This window comes from Erinaceus europaeus, chromosome 1 (genome assembly GCF_950295315.1).
Source record: "Erinaceus europaeus chromosome 1, mEriEur2.1, whole genome shotgun sequence".
Classification (NCBI taxonomy): domain Eukaryota; kingdom Metazoa; phylum Chordata; class Mammalia; order Eulipotyphla; family Erinaceidae; genus Erinaceus; species Erinaceus europaeus.
In genome coordinates this window covers 91169455-91192254 of record NC_080162.1, presented here as the reverse complement: position 1 = coordinate 91192254, position 22800 = coordinate 91169455, and the positions used below count along the sequence as shown (strand labels likewise).

Genomic DNA, 22800 nt, shown 5'->3' with positions numbered 1-22800 from the left:
AGGCTATTGCAATAATCCAGGTGAGAGATGATGGTGGTTTGGGTCCGGCTGTTAACAATGAAAGTAGTGAAATTGGTCAGATTCTGGATCTATTTTAAGGGAGAGCTGGCAGGATTTGCTGATGGATAGGAGGTGGGTGTGAGATATAGAGTGAAGTCAAGAATGACTCCAAGGCTTTCTGCCGAAGCAGCTGGGATAATGAACTTTGCCAGTTGCTGAAATAGGAAAAGCTGGAAGAGGAACAGTTTTCAATTTTATTATTTGTGGAGGGGAGACTGAGAGATGTAAAGAACTCAGGAATTCAATTGGTGGTTCTGGTGAGCTTGAGGTACATTTTAGGCTTCCAGGTAGAGATGCTGAATAGGTAGGTGAGTATATGAGTTGGGGTTTTAGGGAGAGTTCTGAGTTAGACACACTGGCACACTAGCGTGTCACAGCTGATTGACAGGCGTTTCCAGTCATGGGATAATATGATGGCACTGAGGGAGTGATGTGGAAGAGAGGAACAGAGTGGGGACTAAACTCTGGAGCCTCCCACATATGGAGGGAGATGAGGAAGAACAGCAAAGGGGAGAAGCCACAAGGTCCTCGAGGGGCCAGTCCTTCTTGTCATTACTGAACCTTTTAATGAAGTCTTGAGTGAATACCGAGAGGTTGATACAGAGGAAAGTCCAGAGGAAAGGCAACATCTAGAGCAGCTAGGGAAGGCTTCACACACTGGAGATGATAGTGAAGCTTGACTTGGAGTGACTGATTAAAAAATTTGTCCATTGGACAAGTGTGGGAAAGGATGTTCCAGGGAAAAGGAATAGCACAGGCAAAGACGCAGTGACCCAGAAACAGCAAGTCACTCAAACCAAGCTTTTGGTCCCTGACTTTCCAAACCTGCTCTTCCCTCTCTGCTCACCAGAACATCTTAGAGGCCTCCCCTCCAGGCCTCACCCCCACACTTCCCAGTGTCCTGAGCCATCGTCCTCCTGGGTATCCCTGAAAATGGTGTTCCCTGTCCCATCCCTGTTTGGGACCACTGATAACACTCAACTGGACTTGAACTTCCTCCAGACTCATCTCTTCCCTGGATACCTTGTGAGGGCCCTGGCAGGCTGGGGGGGCCCAATCTGCTTTACACACACTGTAGCTTGGGTGAGTTTAGGACCAGAATAAAGTTCATGCCTATTCTCTCCTTCAGAAGCTTTCCAACAGCTTCCCATTGCTCTCAGGATGAAATGGAAAATGTAACAAGGCCCTGGGAGTCCTGTGTGTATGGCCCCCTGCCTGCAGCTCTAGTCTCCTCCATCTCCCCCTCCATTACTCCAGAGCTTCAACCTCTTACTTTCAGGTTGCAGTGGAACCTCAGGGCCTTTACCCACTCTTTGTCCCCTCTTCATCCTCATGCTCATCCATTCTGCCTGAAAAAAAAATAGACATACCAAAGAAGCCTTCCCAGAGCCCCCACACTCCCCCCCCCCCCCAGCTAATTCTTTTGAGTTTTTCCTTGCTCCTTCTACCTTTCTTACAGAGTGGTTATCATGTTTTAATGAAGACCTTCATTAATCATGACAGCAGCAGCTATGTGTCACTGAGTGCTCCATGCTCTATCATCAGTGGTAGTAGATATATCTTGTATGTTTTCTTATCTTTTTAATCATCTATGTCCTTTTGATCCTAGATTGTAGTTGAGATATCACAGATCCCACCATTTTCCAGGGTCAGAAACTGAGGCTCAGAGGAATTGTTTTGTGCAAGATAACACAGAGGTTAAAGATCCAAGCCATATATGGACCTAGGCAAGTCCCAAGCCCACAAATGTCTGTGTTTTCTGCTTGTTAAATCTCATAAAATGAGGGACCACATTCATTTGATTCACAGCTTTGTGAATGTTGAATGCATGAATGAATGAGTGAGTGAATGAATGCATGAATGAATGAATAAGAGTTTGAGCAGCACAGGAATAGTGATTTTTGGAACACAAGTGAGGAGACCAGGGCAATAGACAGAATGAAACATGAAGGACCTGGAATGGCAGCCAGATGAGTCTAGACTTGGCTGTGGGCCCTGGGAGCTGTGCTGCTTTCTGAAGCAGAGGAGGGCGGAGCTCAGATAAGTATGTTAGAAAGATCCCTGCTGCTGGCTGCTGTGGAGGAGGGCCAGAGGTGGGGCCCTTCCCTGCCCAGCAGCCAGGCAAGACTGGCACCTGCCCCCTCCCACTTGGACCTATTAGCATTCTGCATGTAGTTTGGGCTCCACAATTAACACAAAGGTACAGTCATTCATTCTGACTGGTGGACTCGGGGGATCAGCCGATCTGGGGCTGGCTGTGCAGGGCTTCTGCTGGGAAGGCATGTCACAGCACAGCGGCCACCGAAATGAAAAGCTATTAATAATGATCCTGGAACTTCACTCCCATCAGCTGTTTGTTTAAAGGTGTTCCGTACTCAGAGCCGCCTGATTTATGTGGGCAATAATGCACCCCAGTCGGTCCTCACTTTTTAAAGCAGCGCTAATGGGGTGAGACCGAGACCTAGGGGGATACTGGGGAATTAGGCTTACAGGCCTGGTCCTTTTAGGCTTCCACTCCCTGCCCAGCTCCGTTTTAAAAGGCCTTGCAGATGATAAAAAGGAGAGAGTGGGAAGGATCAGAGGACTGGATTCAAATCCCAGCAGCTAACTCGAGCATGCTTCTAGGTTCTCTATACCTCAGTTTCCTCATCAGTATGGACCCTGACTGAGAATACACCTGCATTGTAGAGGTGATAGGAGGTTCCATGACAAGCTTGCAGTAAGTGCTCCATAATGTCTTTATTTTCTCCCCCTTTCCTTCTGTATAGAAAGCAGTTCCTATCAGCTGCCCAGCCCTGTCTGGGTGGTGTGATGTTCAGTCCACTTAAATGTTTATCAAGGACCTATAGTTGTATTTGACAATTGAATTTCTGAAGTCCTTACAATAACACTAGAAGAGACATAATGCCATGCCCATTTTAAAGACAAGAAAACTGAGGCTCAGAAAAGGGAAAGAGACAAGTTTAATGTGATCTAGCTCAAAGTCCACTACACCATGAATTCAGATGGGCAGAGTCTATATTTTGTCTACCATGGAATGCCTATCCTTGTACAAGCCTGGGAGAGGAGCACACCATGTATTAGTTGAATTGACAGCACAAAAAGTGTCAGAATTCTTTTTCTTTGACTTACAAAGCTAATCCTCTTTTTTCCTCCCACCAAGGGGAAATGCCTTTAGGATGCAGAACCTTCACTGCTCCACCACTCCCAGCAGCCATTTTTTTCCCTTTCTTTTTGATAGAGGGTGAGAAACAAAGAGGGAGAAAGAGAAGGAGAGAGGGAGAAGGAAAAGGAAGGACACTGGCAACACTGCTCTACCACTCGTGAAACCTCCTCCCTTCAGATGGGAATCAGGGCTTGAACCCAGGTTGATTACAGTAAAGAGTGTGCTCTGTCAGGTGAGCCACCACCCAGTCCCCTAACGCTCTTTCACGGTTTAATTTCATGGGCAGATGCAGTGGAAGGTCTGAGTCCTACCCCCAGCTCTTAGGAAAGTTATTTAATGGACATATTGGGTAAAATGACTCTAGGGAGGGGTTTGTCAGCTTTGAATCTACTGACATCTTGTGTGGATAGCTCTCTGTTGTGGAGGCTGCTCTGTGCACCACACAATGTTAAGCAGCATCCTCGGTCTCTATCCACCAGATGCTAACAGCATTCCTCTAGTTGTGACAAATAAAAATGTCTCAAGACATTACATATGTCTTGTGGAGGGGACATTCACCCTTTGTTGAGAACCACTGCTCTAGGGGTTCTTTCTAAGTGAAGCACAGACTTTAGAATGGGGGTTTATGTTACCATTGGAGGCACAGGAAGAAGATAAGATTTGAACACATGACCCTTCCTGTGATCCAAGAAGAAATTTCATATTGACATTTTCAAAAAGTCACATTCTCCTACTTGGCCCAATAAAGAGCAGTTCTTTCTCTTGCCAGAACCAGTCACCAGGAAGTTTTCGTTGATGATGCTAACCTGGCAGACAGTACAGGGGTTGCTGGGCAATCCTCTTTGTGCATTGCATTAAAACTGAGAGCCACTAGGTTCAAATGAAGGGTATATCAGAGACTATTGGGGATGAAATGAAAGCCAAGTGTGATTAGGACTGACCTCCAGGAAAGCTCTGGAGGATTTGGGGAGATAAGAGAAAAGAAAAGTAAGTTGTGGGCAGGTGGGAGCTAAACAAAAATGGGGAGGCAGGAATACATGGTGGTGGGGAGTGAGAGGGAAATGGCCTGTACATATCCCAGGTTATATGTCAGACCACCCTCCCTTTGGCTGTAGGCCCCACCTCCCACTTGCTCACCTGGTGAAGCCACCCTCTATACCCAGGACACACTCAGTTTCTCCCTTCCTATCCTCCTTCCCATAGGGACCCATCATACAGAAGCAACCTGGGGAGATAGAATGGTGGGTGCATGCTTCAGCATGGGACACCATGGCTTCTAACCACACAATGGCATTTACAGACCTGCAGCCTTGGCCAAGTCATATGGTTAAGGGAGATGTTAAAAAATATTTAATAATCAGAACAGTGACAGTCAGAACACTGACAGTCAGAATAGACATTACCTAAAAGTAACCCAGTGGACTGTCTGGGTTTGATCAACCCCTGGAATTCCATCTCCACCTCTGTAGACATGGTGACTCTCACCATTTTACCCAGTGGGACTACAGGGTGAAATGCAGTAAAGTACCAAGCACAACAACCTGCATACAGCAGGCTATCAATAAATGTTTCTTAGCTTCCCCAGAAGATCTGGAAAGTGCTGATGTTTGAATTCCCTGCATTGGGCCCTGGATGCGGGCAAAGCCTTCTCTCTTTGTTTAATGAGGGGCTACTCCCAGACCGACAGGGCTTAGGTGCTGAGAGAGATGGGCTGGATCCAATCACATCAACTACAGTCAATGTGCATTGAGGACTTCCTCTGTCAAAGCCCCAGTCTGAGGCTAGGGTGGGGTGGGGGTGGTGGGGGAACCCATGCTTCCATGGGGATTTGTCCTTCTCAAGGGTCTTGGAACCCCCAAATGTCACCCACCCTAGGAGAACCTGGATCTGTCACTCGATCCTGGCCCAGCCAGCCCCTCTTGGTGTGTTTAGGCAGCTTGTCATTCTGAAATCCATTTTCTTATCTCCTACCATATCTATTTTTCTAATTCTTACTTAACGAGCTCCCCTGAAAATAAGAAAATCATTGGAACAATTTCCTTAAGTGTGAAAGATTAGTCTGAAATCGGCATTAAGGGGACTAATTACCTTCATTCTCCCACCTTTCCGACAGCCGTTTGTTAGCTGCTAGAACTCATTCATCCGCTGCTCAGGGAAGTCAGTCAACATTTGGTTGCATTGGACGTTCTGCTTCTGCTTTCATTCACAGAGCGTGCGTGTGTGTGTGTGTGTGTGTGTGTGTGTGTGTGTGTGTGTGTGTGTGTGTGTGTGGTGTGTACAGTAAGGGATCCAATTTAGGGTTTTTTTTGTTTGTTTTTTACCAGAGCACTGCTCAGTTCTAATTTATGATGGTGTGGGGGATTGAACCTAGGACTTTGGAGCCTCAGGCTCCAAATATATAGTTATAATGTATAATCATTATGCTATCTATCCCTGCGAGGAATACAATATAGAATTAGGGGTGAGTGGGCACCTGGGTGAGTTGTGGATCTTGAACAAGAACACATGATTTGAAAAACTCCTAGGAACCCAGGTTCCCTGTCTGACTCACAGAATAGCTTTGGAAAATTCACTTTGTCTCTTAGGGTCTCAGTTTCTTCATCTGTAAAATGGAGGGCAATTTCTTATTGCTATAGTAACAGCAGTGCTCAGCTTTCCCAGAGGCCAGGTGCTGACGGTGATCCTACCCACTCTTGGTCCTCATAGTAGCATTGAGGGTGGCTCTAGTGAGGAGTACCATCGAAGGAATAAAACAGAGAAGTTAAGTAACATGCCCCTGGTCACACAATGAGTTGTGAGCTGAAATTGGGACCTGAGTCTGTCTGAATCTGGAATGCATGCCCTGTTAACTCAGACACCAAGATGAGAACTCCCTGTGAACTTGGGAGTCTGAAGACCTGACCTTGGATTTCTTCTCAAGATTGCACCAGCGGTGTGATTGAAGATACACCCAGGCATCTCTCTGGGCTCCAGCTTGCTTCCCTTAAAAGGTCAGTTTGCAGCCTTCCCAACCAGATATGCTCTGACAACTGAAATGAGAGGTGGCAAAATAAAGGCTGGCAATAGGGAGCCTCATCTAAGGGAGGAGGTTTTAGGGAGGGGCAGACACTTGTCCATCTGTGGAAGTCAGAGACAAGAAGCTGGTTCTGGTTCTCTGGATTCCCAGCATCCCTGGTTTATTGCTCTCTCCTGTTGGGAGAGGTAGGGGCTCCCCTCACCTTCCCCAGCAAAGTCTTGAACAAAAAGAAGGCCTGTGAGGAGGGAACAAACTGACAAATGGCGATGCTCTAGGCAGGGATTATGGGCTCTGCAGTCCAGCCTGGTGTGGGGGAGGGGCTGCCCCCCCCCATTCCCTCATCTGGGGAGAACTCATTGGGGGAGGCGGATAAGCTCTGAGAAGACGACGGGAACATCTTCCATTTTCCATTTAACCACCCGATATTGAATTATAAATAATTCATATACCTGCCAAACATTTGATTAAAAGAACCCAATTCGCACTGCATTTGTCAAGGGGTAAGAATTGCATTTGGTGTTTTTATTTTAATCTGTCCTTTAACTCTTTTACGAATATTTATTTATACTTGGCTGTCAGGTTTTATTCTATTTGCCCTGATTTTATTCTGGCGGTAGCTGGTATTTTTTCCTTTCCCTTTATATTTTGTCACTTCTGCCTAGTAGTCATGTATCGGAGAGCCCAGAGGTAATAAATAAGGAAGCCAGCCGCCTTCTTTGCTCTCCATGCACTTCTGCCCCACCCCCATCCCCGCCCATTGTTTATAGACCCCTGTCTCCCCACCCACCCAGGGTCTACTCTGAGTCTAAACGTCAAGTCCAGCGAGCCTTGGCCAACACACGCACACACACACACACACACACACACACACACACCTATTTCTGTGTCCTGACCTATACCCAGGCACTCCCCATCCTCCTCCTTCCTCTTTGGCAAGCACAGAGTAGTTGTTCAATAATTATTTTTGAATGAATAAATGAAGCAACACCATTAAAATCATCAATATTGGTGTCTTTGGGGACAAAAAAGTAAAAGGGTTTGGTAGTCATAGAGTCTAGTAATGAGAAAAAGCTGTCACAGTGGACCTAGAACTAGACAAGCTCTAAATCCCAGTTCTGTCACTTGCCAACCATGTGAATTTGGGTAAGATGCTTTAATTCCCTGGGTTTGCCTCCCCACCCCTCCCTATGGCTAGAAAAGGCGTAATAACAGCACCCAAGGCAGAGATTGCTATGAGAATTAACGCCTGCACTCGACCTGTAATAAATGCGGGGGGGGATGGCAGCTGTTTTTTATTCTAAACTGTGGCTTCTGTCTGTCATGCTGTCCACATTCTGCCTGCCCTTCCTGCACCTTCCCTTGAATCTGAAGCTTTGGGTTTACGTGATCTTATCCCAAATGCCGGGAGTAGGTCAACAGATGTGTGTGTCCGTGACACACCAGAAGAAGGAAAGCTGGCCATTTCCTTTTTTGTTGGCTAGCTGCTTCTGCAATAATGCACTGTTTGTCGGAGGGCTTACATGGGTCGGTTTGTGAGTTGACATAAAAACTTGTTTCTGCCAAGTGATTCAGGTGAGCTGGGAATTTACTTGAGACCTGTGTTGATGCTCCCTGCATACAAAGGGGCAGAGTTGTTGTATGGTCAAAAGCAGTTGTGACAGTAACAAAGAGGGTATCAGAGTAGATATATGCTTTGTTTTTCTTTCTAGTTTACAAAGCACATTCTTTTTTTTTTTTTTTTTTTTATTATTTTTTTCATATGGGCGTTGACTGGTCGGTCCATACTCCCAGTCTGCCTCTCTCTTTCCCTAGTAGGATGGGTCTCTGGGGAAGCTGAGCTCCAGGACACATTGGTGGTGTCTTCAATCCAGGGAAGTCTGGCCGGCATCCTGATGACACCTGGAACCTGGTGACTAAAAAGAGAGTTAACATACAAAGCCAAACAAATTGTTGGGCAATCATGGACCCAAAGCTTGGAAAAGTGGAGAGGAAGTATTAGGGAGGTACTCACTGCAAACTCTAGTATACTTCTGCTTTCTTACTTTGGTGCCATACTCCAAACTCAGTCAATTTCTGCTTTGCGTTTCTACTTCTTTTTTTTTTTTTTACATGCATAACATTCCCCAGATTCCCATTTAGCAATACAACCCCCACTATTTCATTCATCATTTTTCATGGACCTGTATTCTCCCCACTCACCCCAGAGTCTTTTACTTTGGTGTAATACTCCAATTCCATTTCAGGTTCGACTTGTGTTTTCTTTTCTAGTTTTTCAACTTCGGCCTGAGAGTGAGATCATCCCATATTCATCCTTCTGTTTCTGACTTATTTCACTCAACATGATTTTTTCAAGGTCCATCCAAGATCGGCTGAAAACGGTGAAGTCACCATTTTTTACAGCTGAGTAGTATTCCATTGTGTATATAGACCACAACTTGCTCAGCCACTCATTTGTTGTTGGACACCTGGGTTGCTTCCAGGTTTTGGCTATTACAAATTGTGCTGCCAAGAACATATGTGTACACAGATCTTTTTGGATGGATGTGTTGGGTTCCTTAGGATATATCCCCAGGAGGGGAATTGCAGGGTCATAGGGTAGGTCCATTTCTAGCCTTCTGAGAGTTCTCCAGACTGTTCTCCACAGAGGTTGGACCAATTGACATTCCCACCAGCAGTGCAGGAGGGTTCCTTTGACCCCACACCCTCTCCAGCATTTGCTGCTGTTACCTTTTCTGATGTGTGACATTCTCACAGGAGTGAAGTAATATCTCATTGTTGTCTTGATTTGCATTTCTCTGACAATCAGAGACTTGGAGCATTTTTTCATGTGTTTCTCGGCCTTTTGGATCTCTTCTGTGGTGAATATTCTGTCCATGTCCTCCCCCCATTTTTGGATGGGGTTATTTGTTGTCTTGTTGTTGAGTCTGGTAAGCTCTTTATATATGTTGGTTATTAAACTCTTATCTGATGTATGGCATGTAAAGATCTTCTCCCATTCTGTGAGGGGTCTCTTGATTTGGGTAGTGGTTTCTTTTGCTGTGAAGAAGCTTTTTAATTTGATGTAGTCCCATAGGTTTATACTTGCCTTAGTCTTCCTTGTAATTGGATTCGTTTCATTGAAAATGTCTTTAAAATTTATGCGGAAAAAAGTTCTTCCAATATTTTCCTCTAAGTATCTGATAGTTTCTGGTCTAACATCCAAGTCCTTGATCCACTTGGAATTTACTTTTGTATTTGGTGAAATACAGTGATTCAGCTTCATTCTTCTGCATGTTTCAACCCATTGTTTCCAACACCATTTGTTGAAGAGACTCTGCTTTCCCCATGTAATAGTCTGGGCCCCTTTGTCAAAGATTAGATGTCCATAGGTGTGGGGCCTCATTTCTGGGCTCTCAATTCTATTCCACTGGTCAGTGTGTCTGTTCATGTTCCAGTACCAAGCAGTTTTGATGACAATGGCCCTATAATATAGTTTGAGATCTGGCAGTGTGATGCCTCCGGTTCTGTTCTTTTTTCTCAAGATTGTTTTGGCAATTCTAGGTCTTTTCTGGTTCCAGATAAACATTTGTAGCATTTGTTCTATTCTCCTAAAAAATGTGCTTGGGATCTTGATGGGGATAGCATTAAATTTGTAGATGGCTCTGGGTAATATATTCATTTTGATGATGTTAATTCTTCCAACCCATGAGCATGGAATATCTTTCCACTTCTTTGTGTCTTTTTCAATTTCTTTGAGTAGTGACTCATAATTTTCAGTATACAAGTCTTTCACTTCTTTGGTTAGGTTTATTCCTAGATATTTTATTGTTTTTGTTGCTATAGAAAAAGGAACTGATTTCTGGATTTCAATTTCTTCTAACTTAGTGTTTGCATAGAGGAATGCCACTGACTTTTGAATGTTAATTTTATAACCTGACACATTACTGTATTGCCTGATGATTTCCAAAAGCTTCTTGCTAGATTCCTTAGGTTTTTCCATGTATACTATCATGTCATCTGCAAATAAGGAGAGTTTGACTTCTTCTCTTCCAATCTGTAGCCCTTTAATTCCTTGCTCCTGCCTGATTGCTATGGCAAGAACTTCCAACACTATGTTGAATAGTAATGGTGATAGTGGGCAGCCCTGTCTAGTACCTGATCTGAGGGGAAATGCTTCCAGTTTTTCACCATTGAGTATGATGTTGGCTGTAGGTTTGCTATATATAGACTCCACTATCTTCAGGAATTTTCCATCTATTCCTATTTTTTGTAGTGTTTTGATCATAAAGGGATGTTGTATTTTGTCAAAGGCTTTCTCTGCATCTATTGATATGACCATGTGGTTTTTGGTCTTGCTTTTGTTGATGTGGTGGATCACATTGATTGATTTACGTATATTAAACCAACCTTGCATGCCTGGGATAAACCCCACTTGGTCATGATGAACAATCTTTTTGATATACTGCTGTATCCGGTTGGCTAGAATTTTGTTCAATATTTTCGCATCTATGTTCATCAGAGATATTGGTCTGTAGTTTTCTTTTTTGGTTGTGTCCCTGTCTGCTTTTGGTATCAAAGTGATGTTGGCTTCATAGAAGCTGGCAGGGAGTATTCCAGTGTCTTCAATCTTCTGGAAGACTTTTAAAAGTAGAGGTATTAGTTCTTCTTTGAAAGTTTTGTAGAATTCATTTGTAAAACCATCTGGTCCAGGACTTTTATTTTTGGGAAGATTTTTGATAACTGTTTCAATTTCATTAGCTGTGATGGGCCTGCTCATGTTATCCACTTCCTCTTTACTTAGTTTTGGAAGTTGGTAGGTATCTAGGAAATCATTCATTTCTTCCAGGTTCTCTAACTTGGTGGCATATAGTTGTTCATAGAAGCCTCGCATGATATGTTGAATTTCTGCAGTGTCTGTTGTGATATCTCCTCTTTCATTTACTATCCGATTTATTTGGGTCTTCTCTCTTTTTTGTTTTGTGAGTCTGGCTAAAGGTTTGTCGATTTTGTTTACTCTTTCGAAGAACCAACATTTACTTTCATTGATCTTTTGTATGGTTTTCCTATTCTCAATGTTATTTATTTCTGCCCTAACTTTAGTAATTTCTGTCCTTCTGGTTGCTTTAGGGTTCCTTTGTTGTTCTTCTTCTAGGTCTTTAAGATGTGCAATCAGGCTGTTTATTTGTGCCTTTTCTTGTTTCCTAATGTGTGCTTGTATAGCTATGAACTTCCCTCTTAGGACTGCTTTAGCTGTGTCCCAAATATTTTGATAGCTTGTGTCTTCATTTTCATTGAACTCTCGAAACATTTTGATTTCTTCCTTGATTTCTTCTTTGACCCAGAAGTTGTTAAGAAGTGTACTGTTGAGCTTCCACATTTTGGCACTGTTACTAATCTTTTGTTGATTGTTAAGTGTTAGTTTAATTCCACTGTGGTCTGAGAAGATGCTTGGGATGATTTCAGTGCTCTTGAATAGGCTGATGCTGTCTTTGTGGCCTAACATATGGTCTATCCTTGAGAATGATCCATGTGGATTTGAGTAAAATGTGTATTCCAGTTTCTTGGGATGAATGACTCTGAAAATGTCCAATAGTTCTAGTTTATCTATCTCTTCATTTAGCTCCCTTATGTCTTTACTGATTTTCTTCCTGGATGATCTGTCAAGTTGAGATAGTGGGGTGTTGAAGTCCCCTACTATGATTGTGTTACTGTTAATATATTGCTGTAGCTCTTTCAGTAGAAGTTTGATGTATTTAGATGGCTTCTCATTGGGTGCATAGATATTAATAATTGTTAAGTCCTCTTGATTGACTGATCCTCTGAGCATTAAGTAGTGTCCATTCCTATCTTTTTTAATCTTATCTATTTTAAAGTCTATCATGTCAGATATGAGAATAGCTGTTCCTGCCCTTTTTTGTGGGCCATTGGCTTGAATGATAGTTTTCCATCCTTTCACTTTAAGTCTGTGTTTGTCTTGTTGCGTTAGGTGAGTTTCCTGTAGACAACATATTGTTGGGTTGTGTTTTCTGATCCATCTTCCTACTCTGTGTCTTTTAATAGGTGAATTCAGGCCATTCACATTTATTGATATCAAAGATTGAAGATATTTTAACGCCATTCTTGTAGAGTTTTAGAGTGTTTTGATATATGTTCTATTTGTGGTGGTCTGGTTATTTATAGGAAACCTTTCAGAACTTCTTTCAAGGCAGGCTTGGTGATGGTTGCTTCCTTCAACTGTTGCTTGTCTGAGAAGGTTTTGATGCTTCCATCTAGTCTGAATGACAATCTAGCAGGATATAGTATTCTTGGCTGAAAGCCTTTCTCATTGAGCACTCGATAGATATCTTGCCATTCTCTTCTGGCCTGTAGTGTTTGTATGGAGAAGTCCGCTGCTAATCTTATGGGTTTTCCTTTATAGGTGACTCTTTGTTTTTCTCTTGCAGCCTTGAGGATCCTTTCTTTATCCTTATTCCTTTCCAATCTAAGTATGACATGTCTTGGTGTCTTTAGGTCTGGGTTAATTCTGTTTGGGACCCTCTGGGCTTCTTGAATCTTTATGTCTTTGGTGTTGTCTAGACTAGAGAAATTTTCAGCTATTATGGCCTGGAGAACGCTTTCTTCCTCCCCTTCTCTTTCTTCCTCTGGTAAGCCAATAATGCGTATATTGTTTCTTTTGAAGTCATCCCATAGGACTCTGTTGTTGTTTTCAGCATCTCTTAATTTCTTTTTGAGATCTCTTACTTCTTTTTTAGTTGTCTCTAATTCATCCTCAATCTTGCTAATTCTGTCTTCAGCCTCATTGATTCTATTCTCTCTGCCCTCTACTGCTTTCTGGAGTTCATCTGTTTTGTTGCCCTGCTCTGATACTGTTTTAGCTTGTTCAGCTAGTTGCCTTCTTAGCTCAGCAATTTCAGCTTTCAGCTCTCTAATAACCATGCGATTATTAGAATTTTCTTCCATATTCTCATTTGTTGTTTCTGCAGTTCTGATTACAATTTTTTCAAATTCTTTACTCACTCCTGTTATTATTTCCTTAGCTAATGTTTGGATGTTGAACTCGTTGTTTTGTGCTTCGCCCTCTGGAGGACTTTTAGCTGGACTCTTGTCCTGGTTCGAGTCTCCATTATTTTTTCTTGTTGTTTTAACCATTTTATATAAGTTAACAGTTTTTTCAATCCCTGAGTTGGAGTTCAGTGGTGTAAAAGCCTTTTTTTTTTTTTTTTTCCCCTGTAGGCTATGGTAGCCTGAGGGCTTTTAAACTATCAATAGGCTTCTTGGCTTAATCAATGACTCCTGACCAAGAGATAAAGCAGGGTGTGGCAGAGATAATCCAGTGGTTATGCAAAGAGACTTTCACAGCCCTTCAGCTATGCCACCGAGGTATAGGTCTTCTCCTGAGTTTCCCGGTTAGATCTCTGTGCCCTGGTGTCCCTCCCTGTTGCTGCTCCAGATTCTGAGGGTAGTAGCAATGGAGACTCAGAGTTGCACTTGGTGAGTCTTTGGGGAGTCCTTTCCTCCCTTCAGCTGTCCCCTTGTTGGTGGAGCAGACTGGAGGTGGTGTCTCCACTGACAAACTGTCGAACTGTTAGCAGTCACTTAATCTCTCCTTAGGCCCCTCTCTCCTCTCTGTCACCAGCCACGCGTGTTTGTACTCACGGGTGATTTACTGGGTTTCTGTGGTCATTCTAGTCCTGTTTTGTTTCGGTCCGGGTGGTCTCCTTTGGTATTCCTAGTTGATCCGGGAGAGGAGAGGAGAGGAGAGAAAGCGATCTGCTGCTCGTAGCTCCGCCTCCCACAAAGCACATTCTTATGTGCATCATATGTTTTATCTCAATCTCTCAGCAGCTTCTAAATTCTAGCATTTTTCAAAATCTGGTCTTGTCACCCCATTCTTCCCTGACTTCCTCTAGCCCTTTAGGTATCTTTTTTTTAAAAAAAATTATTTATTTATTTATTTATTTATTGGATAGAGACAGAGAAATTGAGAGGGAAGGGAGAGATGGGAAGAGAGACAGAGACACACCTGGAGACCTGTTTTGCCACTTGTGAGGCTTTTCCCCTGCAGGTGGGGATCAAGGGCTTGAACTTGGATCCTTGCGCACTGTAATGTGAGCACTTAACCAGGTGCACCACTGCCTGGCCTCAACCCTTTAGGTATCTTAAGTATTAGAATGGACTTCATGGTCCCCCGCCTATCACCTGAGTTGTGCATCACAGCCTCGTCAGAGGTCTCCCTGCCTCCACACTTGTCCCTTTCAGTTCTACACTACACTCAGTGTATTCCTTTCAAGTCTCATCTATGTCACTCTCTTGACATCTTCAATGGCTACCCAGTATCCTCAAAGTAGAGTTGAAGATGAGGGCAGTTATCTAACCCCAGCAATCATTTGAAGACCCTTGTTGGTGAGTGTGGTGATGTTTTCTCCTGTTGTCCTTGATAATTTAATCCCACAAGAGTCCAAGCCACAGACTTCCTTGGGCATCACCTTTTTTTGTTGGGCTTTGTGCCCAGCAGTAGATTCTAGTGTGAGGTGAGCCTCTGCTTAGAGCCAGGAAAGCTGTTTGAAGAGGAAAAGTGAGCAAGAACCAATATTCGTGGAGCATTTATCACAGCAACCTACAAAGCATGTGCTGTATTGCAGAGCAAGGAGGTGGTTTGCTCAAGGTCACTAACTAGTGAGCAGCAGAGCTGGGGTTCAAATCTAGGTCTCCCTGAGCTCCACATCTCAGGACTATCATTAGCACCACATTGCTTCCCAGAACCTAATGGGTGAGTGTCTCAAGGGAGACAGTAGCCGCAAATCATGAGGCCAAGGTCTTTGGAACCAGTTCAAGTTAGAGCTGTGGCATTCATGCCTGGAAATGCCAGTCCCCATGTGAAAGAGGGGGCATGTTGGAAGGATGGTGCCCCAGTCATCATTATCCATGCCAACTAGGAGACTTTTTTTTGTGTAACCAGGACCTTGTGTATGTGCAATTTAATGGGCCTTTTTTTTTTTCATTCTGATAGGAAGAGAGACAGAGGGAGAGAGAGAGATACCACAGTACCAGAGTTTCCTCCATTGCCATAGCACCTCCCATGTGGTGCCAGGACTTCAACCTGGGTCATTGCATGGCAAGACACATCCCCTGTTGAGTAATCTCTTGGGCCCTAGAAGACTATTATTTTTTACCAGCTCTGCCTTAAGGTTGTGAGGGGGACTGAACCCAGGACCTGGGAGCCTCAGGCATGAGAGTTTGTTTGCATAACATTATGCTATCTCCACTGTCTACTAGGAGACCATTTAAAAGGCATTTTTACTCCAGAGCCCAAAGCAGCAGAAAGAGGCACCCAGAGAGCCCTGGATTCAAACTCCACTTCTGCCCCCAAGCCATGTGTGTGACCTGGAACCCATCATCTTACCACCTCCCACACCCTGGCTTCCTCCTCAGGTGAAAAGAAATGATGGCCCATCCCTGAGAGTCTTGAGAGGATGGAGCAAGGTCACGTGAATGAAAAATATCCTGTCAACTAGAAAATGAATCATGCATTTTCTATGCATGTATGATTTGCTCCTCTAAACAATTGAGCAAAATAAGAAAAATGGTATTTTTTTAAGTTAATCTCCTTTTTAAAAATTAATTTTAATTTTATAAGAGGGGCATGAACCCATTCTTACTGAAATTGGAACACTGTTGATAAAAAAAGTCCCTTTTATCATCAATCTGATCTCTTCCCTGCTGCCTCAGAAGTACTTTTGTGAGGAGCTGGGCATGTGTCCCTGCATTCCATTTTTATACAGTACACAGGACAGGGTCCCTACAGAAAATAAGTAGCATTGTTGTGTCTTCCTTCATGTTAAACGTGTTATCATTCTGTAACTTGCTTCCCCCCACCCTTCTACAACAATGTTGGTGAAAGCTGTCAGTGCTGACATATATGTATCTAGTTCATTTGAGTGGCTGCTTTCCATCATATAAATTGACTCCACTTTATTGTCCACTCCCTCACCCACAGGTATGGAGACTATCTCCACTGGTGATCTGCAGGACAGTGGTGCCTGTGGACACACTTCCCAGAGGGCATAGCACAGGCTTCTTTCTCCTTCATGGATCTTAAACATTTTCAGTTTTACCAGATCAGGGCAGGCCTTATTAGTAGTGCTAATAGTTTTCTTACACTAAATGTTTGCTGCATCATGTGCATTATCTCATTTAACCCTTGCAATAAAATCACTTGGGTGTGAGGATTTATTTCAGACAAGAACACCGAGGAAGGAGTCATGCTTTCTTCAGCCATAGAGCTAGGTAGAGGCAGAGTTGGAGTGGAGCCTGGCCTTCCTCTGTCCAACCCTCCTCCCCACACACACATACACATTCCAGAAATATATTTTCCTATACTCCTGGGGGTTTGAGGCAAAAATCTGGTGGGGGAAACAACTGGCTTTTTTGTGGACTCAGAGCTCAGAACTAACAAAATTCCAAATGACAAGGGCCCTATTATAGAACAGCTGCCCCAGTAATCTCTGGGCCAGGAGGTTCCCCATGAGTTTTCCTTAATTCAGACATAAGACTGCAGAGTCAGGGACATGGAATCATGAAATTGTAAGATCCTGAAGCCATGTGGCTTTTGAGAAGTTGAAATCCAGGGTAGGGGTGGGGAGGAATGGCTAAAGGCCTCCAGGGTCAAGCCATAAGATGCTTGAACAGTTGAGAGCAGGGCCTTGGAAGCTTGGACTAGGATTAGTGATCAATACAAGAAGCCAAATCAGGTGCTGTCTCTAGAAGGCTACTGCAAACAGGATCGAGCAGGAGGGAACAGGTAACACTGGTAGCACCCAGGAGTTCAGGGAGAGAACCCTCCCCATTCTTCACCTCTCACTCTTCTAGAGGAACAATCCTCTCTGCCTGTGTTCCAGCTGCTTGTATGAGTCTGCCCTCAGTCTTCTGCCTTCAGTTCTGTTTACCTCCTTCTGTCAGCTCTGAACACACTCAACTCCCTTCTTTAAAAAGTCCTTCCTGGCATCAAAGTTCATATCCCAGTATCCTTTGTACCTGCTTCCTTTCTGTCTCTTTCCGGCGTTCAAGATGTCGAAGCGAGGACGTGGTGGGTCCTCTGGGGCCAAATTCCGGATCTCCTTGGGGCTTCCGGTCGGCACCGTGATCAACTGTGCTGACAACACAGGAGCCAAAAATTTATATATCATCTCCGTGAAGGGTATCAAGGGACAACTGAACAGGCTTCCTGCTGCTGGTGTGGGTGACATCGTGATGGCCACAGTCAAAAAAGGCAAACCAGAGCTCAGAAAGAAGGTACATCCAGCGGTGGTAATTCGACAACGAAAGTCATACCGGAGAAAAGATGGTGTATTTCTATATTTTGAAGACAATGTGGGGGTCATTGTAAACAATAAAGGGGAAATGAAAGGTTCTGCCATCAGGACTAGTTACAAAGGAGTGTGCAGACTTATGGCCCAGGATTGCATCCAATGCTGGCAGTATTGCATGATCCTTCAGTGTATTTGTAAAAAATAAAAACTTACTTGTTCCAAAAAAAAAAAAAAAGTCCTTCCTTGGGAGTCGGGCGGTAGCGCAGCGGGTTAAGCACACATGGCACAAGGCACAAGGACTGGAGTTAGGATCCCAGTTTGAACCCCCAGCTCCCCACTTGCAGGGGAGTCACTTCACAGGTGGTGAAGCAGGTCTGCAGGTGTCTGTCTTTCTCACCCCCCCTCTGTCTTTCCCTCCTCTCTCTATTTCTCTCTGCCCTATTCAATAATGATGACAACAATAATAACTACAACAATAAAACAACAAGGGCAACAAAAGGGAAAATAAATATTTAAAAAAAAGTCCTTCCTTTCAGGGCCAGGTGGTGGTGCACATGGTTGAGTGCGTGCATTACCATGCACAAGGATCCAAATTCAAGGCCTTGGTCCTTGCCTGCAAGGGGTGAAGCAGTGCTGCAGCTTGCTTTCTTTCTCTCCCTCTCTAAGACCCCCTCCTTTCTTAATTTCTCTCTGCTTCTATCCAAAAGAAAAAAGAAAGAAATAGTCAGTGGAGTGGTGGAATAAAATAAATAAATAAACAGATAAATAAGCAAACAAACCCTTCTTCAAATCCTAGAAGGTGATTCAATAGGTAAAACACATTCTCTGCATGTGTGAGGCCTGAGTTTGATCACCCTCACTCTAGGTGCAGAGCACCACTCTTAAGGTGTGTGTGTGTGTGTGTGTGTGTGTGTGTGTGTTGTGTATGTTTGATGTGTATGTCCTTTAAAAATTAAACAAATTATTCCCACATTCCTCTCTAGCTTCTCTCCCATCCCCATTTCTCTTTCCAGTCCAACTAATCAAGTTGTCTCAGTCTCACTCCCTCCTAATCCCTCCCCAAACCACTCCAATCTGAAACAGGGGCCTCCCTCCCCACTACAACCCTCACACATCCCTCATATATCCTTCACATGCATCCCTCCAAAACTGGCCCCACCACTCACCCAAGTCAGCACCTTGGGAGTCAACCCTAGAAGCCTGCCATTACCATTAGACTACTTCTGAATCTGGATACTCCACATAGGTCGTGGCCCATGTTGATAAAGATTCCCAATGTACAGTTACATGACTAAGAGGTAGTGCCTTCCCTGAAACCTTGAACCTTCCCTGGCACTCAATATTTGCTCAATAAATTCTGACTGTGGCAATTATTACAATTCATGATTGCTCCCTTTTCCACTTGCATCCAGTCAATCACCTGTGACTGTCCATTGCCCCAACCAGACTACCTGAAAGTTTCTTGCTCAGCCTCCTTGAGTCAATGTATCCCCTCCAGCCTGCTCTGCCCTTGATGGCTGTAGTGAACCTTCCTAGATAGGCGAACTCCCCCTGCAGGGCTCACCAACACCAACAACCAGCCCAGGTTCTCTTCTATGGCTAAGGCACGACAGAATTAGGGGGAAAGTCCCAACTACTTACGGTAAAAATTTCCTTCTTCTGGACCAGTTGTTACCTATGTTGACACCAGCTAGGCTGGGTGGTGGTGCACCTGGTTGGGCACACACATTATAGTGTACAAGGACCCAGATGTGAGGCCCTGGTCCCCACCTGCAGGGGAGAGCTTCATGAGCTATGAAGCAGTGCTACAGGCTTCTGTCTCTCTCCCTCTCTGTCTCTTTTCCTCTCAATTTTTTTCTCTATCCAAAATAAATAAATAGATAAAATCGTTGACACCAGACTACCTCCTCAGCCCCATCACTTGCCACCCCTTCAACACTTCATGTTTCAGCAGAACAAAGCATCTTGCATGTCTCTAAGCAGAAAACACTTTCACTCTTCAGAATCTTCACTGTTGCTACTTCCTGAGCCCCAAGCCATCTTTCCCTCCAGCCCATCCTGTCAATTCCTGCTTATTGATCAGGCCACTCTTTAAGGAGACCCTCTCTTCACCTGCTCTTACTCCTGATTTCTTGGGACTGGGGGTTTCCTTCCACCTCTGTTTTTCTGTTTGTTTTGTTTTGTTTTTGTTTTTGTTCTCTCTCTCTCTCTCTCTCTCTCTCTCTCTCTCTCTCTCTCTTCTTGCCTGTAGTCTTTCTAAAATATAGGTCCTTGAGGATGGGACCCTGTTCAGCCAGTTCACAGCCATGGGCTCAACTCCTGGCACAGAGGGAAAACTCAGAAAAATGTTTACTGAATCACTTGTTATTCATTCACTCAACAAATATTTGTTGAGCACCTTTCTGTGCCAGGTACTGTTATATGCCCTAAGGGTACATCAGCAAATCCAGGCAACATGAATTCCTATCCCAGTGAAGCATTGATGTGAAAGAAGAGAAACAAACAATAGGCATAATAAATAAGTAAGTCATATGTTGGAAGGTGATAAGCACTACAGAAAATAAGAAGAGAAAGGGCATTTGGCAGAGCCTTAGAGAGGGGTTGCAATTTTAGATGGAGTGGTTGGGTTACTTGCTGCCGAAACAATGCTATTTGAACAAAGAAACCAAAATGGATAGAGAGGGAAATCAACAGATGCTTAAGGAAAGAATATTCCAGGCAGAGAGGACATCCTAGGCCAAGGCTAACAGGTGGGAGCATGTTTGCTTTATGCAAGGAAAATCCAGAAGTCAGCAGTACTGAAGCAGAGAGGGAGGAAGGGTGAGGTTAAAGAACCATAGAGCCTGATCCTGGGGGGTAGGGCTTTGTAAGGTCCCTGTCTTTGTTTTGAGAGAAATCAAACTAATTCTCTTCCCCAATAGCCTTGCTGAGGTGTAATGTACATACAATAAAAGTCATTCATTATAATGATACAGTTCAATGATTTTCTAGTAAATGACAAAGTTAAGTCACCATCACAATCCAGTTTTAGAACATCTTTTACTCTAGAAAGATCTTTTGTGCCCATATACATTCAATTCCCATTCTACCTGCAAACCTGGGCAACCACAAATCTGTTTTCTGTCTCTATAGATTTGCTTATCTGGACATTTCACAAAAAAGCAAAGTCATGCAATATGTGTGGGTTTTGTTTTGGTTTTGCTTCTGGCTTCTTTCAGTGAGCATGTGTTTGAAATCTGTCATTATTTTATTAGCAGCACTTGCTTCCTTTTTATTGCTTAATAATATTCCTTGGTGTGGATATACCAACATCTTGTTTATCCTTTCATCAGCTGATAAATGGCTTCTACTTTTTTGTCTATTTTAAATCACACTGCTGTGAACATTTGCATGCAAATCTTCACAGGGACTTATGGTTTCATTTCTTTTAGATGAATACCTGGGAGTAGAATTACTGGGTCATATGGTACATTTATGTTGAACTTTTAAGAGAAACTATCAAACTGTTGTCCAAATGGGCTGCCTATGGAGAACAGTCTACAGTGGACCAAGGATGAGAGACCACTTGTTTAATTAACATACTTAAAAAAGCACACTGAGTTCAAGGAAGAGAGTGTTCACTTAGGGCTGTCCCTGCACACCTTTAGGGATGGCCCAGGCCTAGCCCCCTCCCCCCACCCCACTTGCAAACCCAGCCATTTAGGTCCCAGAAAGGTTAAAGGGAAGTGGGGGATGTCTCACTTGCCTCCCTCCAAACTACCCAGTCCTCCAACAGCTTCCTTGCCATCAAAGTGTGAAAATCCTCAGTTTGGGGAAGAATTGGCACCAGCCATGACTGTTCCAAGTTTTGGAACCCTTTCCCCCCAGGGAGATGACAAAATTTTCTTTGCAATTAAAACTCCTTTGAAACTGGAACCAAGGAAAATGCAGAGGAGAAAGCTGTTTAAACTAGAGGAAATACTCTTCTTAGCAATTACCATGTGTGCATTTCAACAAAAGCTGTTTCTCCTCCTTCCTCCTGGAGGCTTTAGAGAACTGGCCCTGCTGAGGCTTCGCTTCTGAATTACTTGGGCCTTTAAGACTTTCCTCTGCCTCATCTTTGCTTCTCTGCCCTGTCTTAGGTGTTGGATCCCTCATACAGCCCAGTTTTCACTCAGACCTTTCCTCAGTGTCACTTCCTCTGAGTTCTTCTCACAACCCAATGACTTGTCTTCCATCAAGTTTCATCTTTAGTTTCATCTTGGTGTTCTCCCTGACCCTATGTTTGAGCCCTTGCCATGTGCCTCCCCAGTGTAGAGTGCTTTTTCTCCTCTGAGTTCACAGCTATGCCTCCATGCACAGTTTGCTGAACTCTGACCATAGATAGCACTCTGTTAGTATCTTGAACTGGGAATGTGATGCCCAATGCATTTGAAAGAGCAGGAGTGCTGAAGGTTCAGTTCACTTCATCTAGTCCATCAACAGATATCCACTGATCCATTTCAATGTGCCATACACTGTGCTAGACTGTAGGGATTAGCACTTCCTGGGTTTAGAAACAGGAGACTTTTTTTTTTTTTTGACTAGCCCTTCAACTGAAAAAAGCTAATAATGTTAGATAAATGGAAAGAGCATCTTATTAAAGCATCAAAGAGCTGACAAGGAAGCTCTTTGTAAGGAATTACCAGGAATTACTAGGTCAAAACTGAAGGGAAAACAGAAACCCAGAGAAGTCAGAGAACATAGAATTTGCTTTTGTCCTGAGGGCATTTGCTGATCTCCAAAATTTTAAATTTGTTTTTTGATGATCTCACAGCATAAAGAGAATTGAAATCAAAGTCCATGGGCTTCACAAAGTAAGCAATCCAGAGGGCTTCATCCTTGGGATAAAGGTAAACTGAAGGTGATCTAGCCTTAAATCATGGATGGATAGGGTCCTTCAAACCACTAGGATGTTTTCAGGATGTGAATTTTGTTTAATGCAGTCAGTCTCATGATAGCACTGCAGCTAAATACAACTCCACTTTTTTTTTTTAATTTATTTATAAAAAGGAAACATTGACTAAACCATAGGATAAGAGGGGTACAACTTTGCACAATTCCCACCACTAGAACTCTGTATCCCCTCCCCTCCCTTGATAGCTTTCTTATTCTTCAACCTTCTGGGAGTATGGACCCAAGGTCATTATGGGATGCAGAAGGTGGAAGGCCTGGCTTCTGTAATTGCTTCCCCAGTGAACATAGAAGAAAATATCTTCAGGCTGATAAGATTACATACATGGGAGTGTGCC

At 43.6% G+C, this 22800-nt stretch overlaps 1 protein-coding gene and 1 pseudogene across 2 annotated transcripts in view; both read left to right on the top strand.

Annotated features, from left to right (window-relative positions):
* CDH22 (cadherin 22) overlaps positions 1–22800 on the top strand; it is a 164764-nt gene that overhangs the window by 23823 nt on the left and 118141 nt on the right. The gene's annotated exons all lie outside the window — the stretch shown is intronic.
* Positions 17253–17765, top strand: LOC103122439 (large ribosomal subunit protein uL14-like; annotated as a pseudogene).